Here is a 10,442-nt window from a genome sequence, read left to right as displayed (position 1 = left end):
ATGCACTTGAGAGTAACTGAGGTAATACCACATTACTTTTTTATTGCAGTCAAATATACATGACATAAAGTTTACCATTTAACCATCTTTAAGTGTACATTTCACTGGCACCGAGTGCAATCTCATTACTGACCAACCATTCACAGTCCATCTCTAGAACTTTTTCATCTCCCAGATTCAAACTCTGCAAACTCTGTCTCCACTAAATACTAACTTTGAGTTTTCCCTCCCCAGCCCCTGACACCCACCATCTACTTCTTCTCTCTGTAAATTTGACTCCTCTAGGGACGTCAAATAACTGGAATCATGTTTTTCTTCTGTGACTGGCTTCTTTTGCCTAGCAAAATGCCTTCACGTTTCATCCAGGTTGAAGCATGTGTCAGAATTCCCTACCTTTTAAAGAATAAATAATATTTCATTATATGGATGGACCATACTTTGTTTATCCACTCATCTGTTGATGGACATTTGGGTTGTTTCTACTCTGGGCTATTGTGAATAGTGTTGCTATGAACACAGGTGTGCAAATATGTTTGAGTTTCTGCTCTCACTTATTTTTGGTATATATCCAGAAGTGGACTTGATGGATAATGTGGTCACCGTATGTTCAATTTTTCAGGAAACCTCCTCACTGTTTCCTGCAGCTGCTGCCCTATCCCACATTCCCGCCAGCAGTGCACAAGGGTTCCACTTTATCCTTATTCTCACCACCACTTGCTAGTTTCTTTTTATAATAGCTATCCTAGTGGGTGTGAACTGAGGAGATTATTTGTTGGCTGTGTACACAGGGTGCTTTATTCTCTAGAGTGGTACCTGCTGTGGTGGGCTGGGCTTGGGCCAGTGTCCCCATGCGTACAGAACTGAATAAACAAGGTGGGTCTCTGAGAAGAAGTTTGGGAGATGGGGAGGTTGGAGATGCGCATTACAACCAGGGCTGTGTTCAGTCCTGTGCTGCTTCCAGTCTGGAATGCTGGCAGGTAAGGCAGCTCTCAAGATGGTCACTTTCAGGCAGGGGATGCCTGCTGGGCTTGGAGAGCCCTCTGCACTGCATCTTCCCGCTGGTGCCTGGTACCTCCCGAGCCCAGGCAGGAAGGCCCGGTGCAGGCAGGCTTACTCCACCCATTGTCCTTTCCACCAGCTGTACGTATTCTGGGTCCATGGGAACAGAGCTGTGGTTGCTCAATGCTGTACCTCCCTCCTCTTTTTCATTATCACGCTCTAATGGTGGGTCTGGTAAATGAAGCCCCAGGGCCTGGATCCAATCCTGGACATCAACAGCTACATCTTTCTTCATCCCCCCACACTGGCGCCAGCTCCGCCTCCTGTGGTTCAGGATCTTGGTTCAGGGGCTGGGAGGCATAGCCGGCTGGACCTGCCCTGGTTTCCTCTTGCTCTTCCTCAGGCTCCTCACTGCTCCAGTCCCCAGTGCCTTCTGTAGGGCCCTGGGGTGGTCCTACTTCCTCAGTCTGATCGGGGAAGATATGCTCAGGGCCCAGGGCCTAACCCCTATATTTTATATAATATTATTTTAAAGTTATGTCATATACTTACATAGTTTCAAAGTCAAATCTATAAAACACAGTCTATAGAGAGATATCTAGCTGCTATTCCTGTGTCTCCCATCATGTTTTTTGCCTCTTCCTGAGGCCACCATTTATAGTTTTTTCATGGTCTAGCTTTTAATTAAAATGAATATATATATATATATATATATATATATATATATATATATGAATCCAAGTTGCTGTTTTTCCACTTGATACTGTTTCTAGTATACAGAGATCTTTCTTATTTCTTTTCACAGCTGCATAGTACTCCAGAGTGTGGTCGTGCCATGGTTTATTCACTTGTCCCCCATTGATGGACATACAGGATATTTACAGGTTTTTTTTATACTTTAAATGATTTGCTATGAAAAGCCTTGCTCATTCATCTTTTCTTATTTTTGCAAAAGAATCATTGGGATATATTCCTGCAACTGTATAAATTCATATATCATTTTGCCAGATATCACTCATTTTCCTCTCCACTAGTATTCAAGTGTGTCAAAAATTAACAAACTTTTTCATTTTCTTATATCACTTTGCATTTCCGCTAGTAAAGTATGTGTGTGTGTAAAATACTCATAAGCCTTTCTATTTGAATGGGTGGACTCCTATTTATTCTTCAAAACCCATCTCCTATATTCCCCTTTCTAGGAGGCCTTCGCCTCTCTAGAGTTCTCTGCTTGGCTTTCCCAGCTCCAGGTTCTGTCCTGACGGGGAGAGGCTGGGAGCGTCTACATCCAATTCCATCTTCTCCAGACTGGGAGCTCCTTGAGTGCTGGCTCCAGAGCTGAGTTTTCCTGGGGTATCAGTACAAGGCTAAGCACAGAGAAGTGACAATAACAGAGGATTCTCTCTCTAAACCAAGGGTGTCAAACTCATCTTCACTGGGGGCCACATCAGCCTCAAGGTTGCCTTTAAAGGGTCGAAACAATTTTAGGACTGTATAAATGTAACTACACCTTAACAGTTAAGGAGTTGAAATTACATTCGGCCCTTTGAAGGCAACCAGGAGGCTGATGTGACCCCCGGTGAAAATGAGTTTGACAGCCCTGCGACAGCCCCTAACCTCTGGGCCTGCCTGGCTGGGTGCTCCTGGGCCAGGGGGAAAGAACCAGTCAGACTGTCCAATATCCTAGGTGCTGCTTGCTACCTGCCCTCTTGCTGAGTCACCTGTGTCTAAGGGCGGTGACTTCACTGTGGGTGTGTGCCACCTGCACAGCTCTCTGGCAGAGGAGTGGAACCTGCTTGAGGTCAGGGAGATCCCACGTACAATTCAGGCTTTCAGAACATTTTAGTCACACCAGATGGAAACCCAATATCAATTAAGTAATCACTCTCCATTCCCTTCTCCCCTGTGCCCCAGGAACCGCCCATCTGCTGTCTGTCTTTAAGAATTACCTACCCTGGGCATTTCATATAAAAGGAATCATACAATGTGTGTCCTTTTTGTCTAGCTCATGTCACCCAGCATGTTTTCAAGGTTCATTCATGTCCTGGTGTAAGTGCTTCACTTCCTTTTATGGCTTCATTCCTTTTTTTTTTTTTTTTTTTAGTCTGTAGGATTTTCTATGTGCACTGTCATGTCATCTGCAAACAATGAGAGTTTTGTTCTCTCCTTTCCAATTTGGATGCCTTTTATTTCTTTTTCTTCTCTGATCGCCATGTCTAGGCTTCCAATACTATGTTGACCTTTTTATTGCTGTATAATGGACATTTTGGGTTGCTTCTACTTTGGGCTAATGTGACTAGTGCTACTATGCCCTTGCGTGAGCCTGTTCTTGTTTGAGTACCATTTTCCATTTTTCTGGGTCTATGTCTTGGAGAGAAATTGCTGGGTCATGTGATACCTATACATTTAACTTTTTAAGGAAATGCCAAAGGCCCACCATTTATTTTTACATGCTTTATGTCTCTGATGTTTTCCAAAGCCAGTAAGGAGAGAATTCTATGTGGAGGATTCTAAGTCCCATTTTGCAGCTGAGGAAACGGATTGGGAGGGGAGAGGTGGTCCCGCACCATCCTAAGGCTAATGACCATCAGAATAGCCCCAGTCTGCTGAGTGACCACTGGGTGCCAGACACTTGCTATAGAGGATTTTAGGCTTGGGACCCTGAAAGCCTCACCATTGCTGGAATTCGACAGATCTGGGTTTAGCTCCCAACTTGGGCAAGTGAGTTCCTTCTTCCAAGCCACCATTTCTCTACCTATAAGTGACCATGATTAGAGGCGCTGCCTTACTGTGGAGAGTGACCATGGTAATGTAGGCAGAGGATGGGCCTTTGATTTACAGATGGATCAAACCAACAAAAAAGTGGCTGACTGACATTCAGAGGGGTGGAGTAACTTGCCAAAAGTCACACAGCAATTGGTGACCTAACCCAGCCTGCAAGCATTTTTGAGAAGTTTCCTGAAGCTTAACCCCTCTGGGAGGTAGTGAGAAGGAGAGATTCCTAGGGCAGGTCCCCTGCTTTGCTGCTTCGTTGTTTTGCTCTTTGGGGAGCTGACTTCTGACAACACAGAATCTTGCTGAATCAGACAGGGTGGCCTGTGGTCACAAACCGCAACAACTGGTCCTCTGTTGGAAGTCATTTTGCCCCAACCTGCTCACTCCTTTTCTTTGCTGTACAGTTTATATCAGCACAGCTGGAGGCAGGCTGACTTCCTGCCTCCCGAACGGGCCTGGGCCACACACTTCCTTGCCCCCAGGTGTTGGCTCTAGCTGGCCCCTCTGCTCAGGCACCCTTTCCCCTTTGCTCTCTCATTTCTGCCTCGTTTATACTAGAACCATCATGTTCTGGTTTTCACCAGCCCCTCTGAGCTCCTCTCCTAGTGGGTTCCTCACTCTAGCCCACTGGCTTATTGCTCCTTGATGATGTCACCCTCATTCAGGCCCAGGGCCTTTGCTCTTGAGACTTACTTTGCTCTCGAAGCTCCAATTTAGGTCTTCCTATGTGATTCAGAGATTACTTAAACATCACTTCCTCTTAGAAGCCTAGCCCTGATCACCTTATCTAAATTAGGTTCCCAGTCACCTCCAGTGAGCTCATCCTACTTGCTAATCCTGTACAATTCAGACTTTGCCTGTCTGCCCTTCTCTAGAAAGATCTGACCTTTAGGATTTCTGGCCCAGGTGCAAGAGAAGTCACTTCCCAGGGGGAAGGCTAAGTCCTCTGCCTTGGTCCTCCTAGCTCCCTACTCCTTCCCTGCAGCATCCTTACTTGCCACACTTTCTAGGGGGACACCTCTCCATCTCTATCTCTCTCCTTAGTTTCTGAGGACTAGGGCCTCCCCTCCCTGCACCCACCTGGCTCTCCATTGCTGTCATCCTTCTCCTCCCTTAGGAATTCTCTCCTTCTAGTACACTTTCCCCTGCCCTCCTACGCCCTCCCCTCCATGCCTCCTTCCTCCCCCATTTGCTATCTTTCTCTCTATCCCCTTTTTCTTAAAAACAAAAACCAAAACTAAACAGCCCTGGCTGGTGTGGCTCCGTGGGTTGAGTGCCGGACTACAAAGCAGAGGGTCGCTGGTTCGATTTCTAGCCAGGACACATGCCTGGGTTGCAGGGCAGGTTCTCCCACCCTGGGAGCACGAGAGGCAACCATACATTGATGTTTCTCTCCCTCTCTTTCTTCCTCTCTTCCCCTCTGTCTAAAAATAAATAAATACAATCTTAAAAAAAGAAGAAAAAAACCCAAATATATATTGGTGAGAGAAAGAGAGAAGAGAGAAGCATTAATGAGTGGTTGCCTCTCATACACTCCCTGACCAGGACTCGAATCTGCAATCTGGGTATTTACCCTGACTGGGAATCAAACAACCAAACTTTTGGTCTGTGGGGTGACGCTCCAACCACCTGAGCCACACCCGCCAGGGCTCTATCCCGTTTTTCCTTTTCTCTTGTTCTCCATGGAAAAGTACGAGCCTAATGTGACCCATGCCAAAAACCTTGCAGTCATCCGTGACTTTTCTTCTCTGTGTGAATAAATAAATAGATAGGTAAGTAAATAAATAAATGGAGCCACTTTAAAATGGAGCCGGAGCTGCCATTCCAGAGGAACTGCCTTGCACGCCTTATACCTCAGACATTCGGAATGTTGAAACAGCAAAATAAGCTGTGGGCTGGGCCTAGAGGAACCTTGTGCTCCAAAGAAATGTTTGCAAAGATAATAAGAAAGCAGATATGATGACTACTGTCCTGATGACTACCGGACTTAAAGTTAAAAACATTTTTAAAATTAACATCACTATATTAATGTTATCGGTACCAGTAGAATTGCCTTCCTTCCACTAGATGTAATTGTTCTCCTTCCCTTTCTCATAAACACCCCTGTATTTGTTTTCTAATTGGAACATTATTTGGGCTTCTTCCTGAATTAATGATTCCCAAATAGCTATTCTTAGGGATCTCAAATAAATGTTTGTTGCCTTTCACATTGAAAGACCTTTTTATTTTTAGACTAACATCTCAGAACCACATCCCGTCTGTCAGATGATCCCATCAGCTCCACCTTTAAAGTAAATTCCAAATTCCACCACCCTTCAGAATGCTCAGCACCTCTGCTGCTGCTGCTGCTGCTGCTGCTGTTCAGGTCCGAGGCTGCAGCCACTGCCTGCTGCTCTTGTGCCCCCTTCAGCTGGTTCACAATATTGCAGCCAGAGGGAGTCTGCTAAAACCTAAGTCTGGCCCCATCTTCCTAAACTCAGACCACCTGTGGCTCCTGACATTTGCAGAAGCCTGTGTCCAAAAGATGGAGGTTGGACTGCTGAGGGTAGAATACCATTCGGACTTCAGCCATCTTTGATGTCCAAAACCTATGGCCCTTCTGGCTGTATGTGATCAGTGCTGCCACCTCCCCACCCTTGTCTCCTCCCACTCTCCTGCTTGCTTAATCTGTTCTGGCTTCCCTGGTGTCCGTGCCTGTGCCTGGAATTCTCTTCCTCCAGAGATCCCCCCCCCCCAGCTTTTGGTCTCTGCTCAAATATCACCTTCTCAGAGAGCCCATCCTCATTTCCTTATCTTGCTGGACTTTCCTCCGTAGTACGTATCACATAGAATACCCCCTTTTGTTATGTGTTTTCTAGTTGTGCTTTATATAATTTCCAGACAGCAGGAATGGGACCCCTTTTTTCTGTACACCACACCTGGTACTCTCTGTGAACTTGATGTTTGTTGAAGGAATATGTGCTCTCCAACTGCTCAGGCCAGGGAAAAAAAAACAGGGTATGCGAAAGACCCTGCCTATCCGAGTGGAGCTCGTAGCCCCATCCAGGTACAGTTGCTAAACAAATCATCCCAAGAGCAATTTTACTGAGACCGAGGATGCAGAGGAGATGTGTCTGCATCGAGTTCGGGCTGAACTCAGCCAGCTGAGAGGGGGGAAGCCTTCAGAGACATGCAGGATTAGTAGGAGTTAGCTGGCAGGTGAGAGGAAAAAGAATTTTAAGCAGAGGGAACAGCATATGCAAAGGTGACAGAGATGGCCTTGGTGGGTTTGGAAAAAATGTCCCCAAGTGGTTGGTTTGTGGGCCTTGAGCAAGAGAGTGATGAATAATGAGTTGGGAGGGGCGGTTTGCTCCCCCATTCACCCCACACTTCTGAACTGCTCTGGTCTTTGCTTCAAATTTCTGATATTTCCTGTCTTGTCTCTAGCCCTTCCGCTCTGTATTTTATGTCCTGGGAGGATGACTTGCGTGGACCACTCGACAGGCTCCTTTGCCTTGTAGCTTCTGGTTGGGTCCAGTCAATGGGGAGCCACAACAGTCATTGGAAGGAGGGAGGACAGTGAGGTCAGGATTTCTGTACATCATCTCCTTTCTTTTATGGTCCATGCAGGCTGGCTGTGTCCCCAGACTGAAGGTTCACAGCCCCTGCCAGGCAGTCTTTCCCACATAGCCTATCTGGTCCAGGTCCCAGTAACTATTAATACCATGGCCTCTTGGGCCCAGGCCTGAGCCCCCAGGGGTATCATGGGCCTGGCTGTTCCCCTAGGATGCTGCACTATCCCTTTGAAAACAGTGCTTTTATCAAACTCTATTCAAATACCCCACTCGAGTGCTCTGTTTCCTGCCAGAACTCCCTCTTTTTATTTTTTATTGAAGGGAAATTCACATCATATGAAGTTAACCATTTTAAAGTATACAACTCAGTGGCATTTAGTACGTTCACAATGTTGGGTGACCAATTTTGGTCCAATTTTTCTACCTAGTTCCAATTTTTCTCATCACCTCAAAAGGAGGCCTCATACCCCTTTTCCCTGAGTTTGGGCTGCACTCCTCATCCCCCTAGCGAGCCCCTGGCAACCACCAATCTACTTTCTGTCTCTATGGTTTTGTCTGGAATCACATGCCCTGTGTTTTTTTGCCTGGCTTCCTCACTAAGCATGTTTTTGAGGCTGATCCATGTTGTAGCGTGTGGGTGCTTCATCCCTTTTTATTTCATCTCATTTCATTTCATTTATATAGTTATTTATTTATTTCCAGAGAGAGAGGAAGGGAAGGAGAAAGAGAGGGAGAGAAACATCAGTGTGTGGTTGCCTCTTGCGCTCCCCCTGCTGGGGACTTGGCTCACAACTCAAGCATGTGCCCTGAATGGGAATCAAACCAGCTACCCTTTGGGTCACAGGCCAGCACTCAATCCACTGAGCCACACCAGCTGAGGCTGCTTCATTCCTTTTTATAGTTGAGTAATATTCCATCATGTGGATGGACATTTGCTCATTCTTTCACCTGCTGATGGACACTTGACTGTTTCTACATTCTGGTGATCATGAGTAGTACCGCTGTGAGCACACATGTGCATGTATCTGTCTGAGTCCCCGTTTTCAATTCTTTTGTCTATATACTAGGGGTGGAATTGCTGGGTCACATGGTAAGTGCATGTTTCTGTTTTTGAGGAACCACCGAACTATTTTCCATAGCAGCTGCACCATTTTACGTCCCCTTGAACAGTGTATGATGGGACATCTACCTCTACCTCTGCCTCTGCCTCTAAAAGTTTGCTGTGTGCTTCTGGGGCCCCAGCAAAAGCTCTTCCCTCACCCCAGCCATGTTTCACCTTTTCCCACTTCCAGATGTCTTCTGGTACCATCTTCTTAATCCAGCCACCGCCTCCATTTCTTACCCTCCCACTCTGACTTTAGTTCATTGGGACCTTGGCTGCCACCAGGATGAGGACTCTGGTGATTTGCTAATCCCATAATCCTGTCCCTTTCTGGGGCTTTGGCTCCTTGACCTCTGGGCACAGGTGTTGATACCTATGGCCACTCTTCTTCCTTAACCTTCCAGATGTGGCGTCTCCACCTCCAGAGCCAGGCCTGTGCCTGTCCTTTCCCTAATGCAGCTGCTGGCTCCCCACCCTCTTCAGCGTCCTCCTCCCTCCCCGAGTGACCTCACTGACCCACTCTAGGGCAACCACTGTCTGCCCAATCAGGTGACTCAGAGGCACTGGGCCCTGCTGCCTCCTGGGTGTCTCCCTGAATGGCCCACAGGCCTTTTAGAATCAAGGTAACCTGGAGTGTCCTAACCTTGGCATTGTTGACATTTGGGGCCAGATCATTCTCTTGGGTGGAGACATCTTACACACTGTAGAGTGTTGAGCAGCATCCCTGGCCTCTACTGAGTAGATGCCAGTAGCACCTCTCCCTCCACACTGTGACAACTAAATTATCTCCAGCCATTGCCAGATGTACCCTGGGGGGTAGAATTTGCCCTGGGTGAGACCCTCTAAGATAGGGTCAAATGGCCCTAATCAAATGCCAAAATCAAATGGCAAACTTGAAGTGTTGAAGTCTGTCCAGACTAAGCGGTGTGCCAAGCAGAAGGCTGAATACCCTGTAACCACCACCTCATCTTGTGATCCTCTCCTTTATTTTATCTGTATGGTATGGAGGTTCACAGCGGTCATGGCACTTGACTAAGGTCACACGGCCAGGAAGCCTACTTTCAGTGACTGCTCATCTCCAGGCCCTTTAACTTGGTTCTCCTTCCATCTCTGAGGGCAGAGAAACTGGGATGGCACCCTCTTCTCTCCTCCTCTGCTTCCCTTGAACCTCATCCAGCCAGTCACTTAATGAGGACATGTCCCACATCCCTAAAAAAATTCACACCCTTAAACAATTCACACCCTTAAACAATTCAGTAAGCACTAATGTGTTTTATTGTCTGCCATGACAAAGCAACTGCTTGAGCAAAGTAACTACTGATAAAACACCTAAGTAAAGCCGACTTCACTGATGTGTTTTAAAACAAATCAATCAAAAGGGGGATACTCCTATGCTCAAGCATCATCTGTGGTTCCCCATTGCCCACCAGATCAACCCTCAGCCACTGGGACTGGCCTTCAAGGCCCTTCACATCCGCCCCTGCACCTCCCAGACTCCTTGACTCTCACACCACTAAGCCAGGAAAAGCCATCTGCCCAGCCACACCCTTGGGTTTCTCTGTGCCTGAGCCCCGCCCCCTCTCCCACACCTGTTGAAATCCAAGCTCTCCCTGAAGTACCAGCTCAGATGTCACATCCTTCACGTAGCCTCACTTGGCCTCCCTGCAGCCTCCTCCTAGCAGCAAAGCTTCAATTATTTGTGTCACCTCTTCTTCACCTGGAAACACTGCCCCCTCCCACCCTGGCTGAGGGCCAGCACCAAGTGAGGGAGCATTATTGAAATGAGTAGTCCAAGTTTACAATCTGCTAGGCCAAGGGGGCATCTTACACTTGTTTTTAAAGTCTCTCTTCTAAGTTGTGAGCTGAGCCCTTTGCTTCTTGTTTTCTGGAATTTGGGAAAGACTGGGGCTCTAATATTTCCAAAACTCACATTTACAGATCTGGAGCTTCTTCTTCCATCTTCGTTAGTGCAGACATATGGTGTCTGATTCTGAAATTTCAACCATTCACAATCC

General features: G+C 46.9%; 1 pseudogene; it reads right to left on the bottom strand.

The window, feature by feature from the left end:
• Nucleotides 1-1,004: 1,004 nt before the first annotated feature.
• Nucleotides 1,005-4,863, bottom strand: LOC119046751 (male-enhanced antigen 1-like; annotated as a pseudogene).
• Between the last annotated feature and the right edge of the window lie 5,579 nt (nt 4,864-10,442).

This window comes from Artibeus jamaicensis, unplaced genomic scaffold (assembly GCF_021234435.1).
Source record: "Artibeus jamaicensis isolate MK-2021 breed Jamaican fruit bat unplaced genomic scaffold, CSHL_Jam_final contig_477, whole genome shotgun sequence".
NCBI lineage: Eukaryota > Metazoa > Chordata > Mammalia > Chiroptera > Phyllostomidae > Artibeus > Artibeus jamaicensis.
This window is presented reverse-complemented; position numbering and strand designations above follow the sequence as displayed.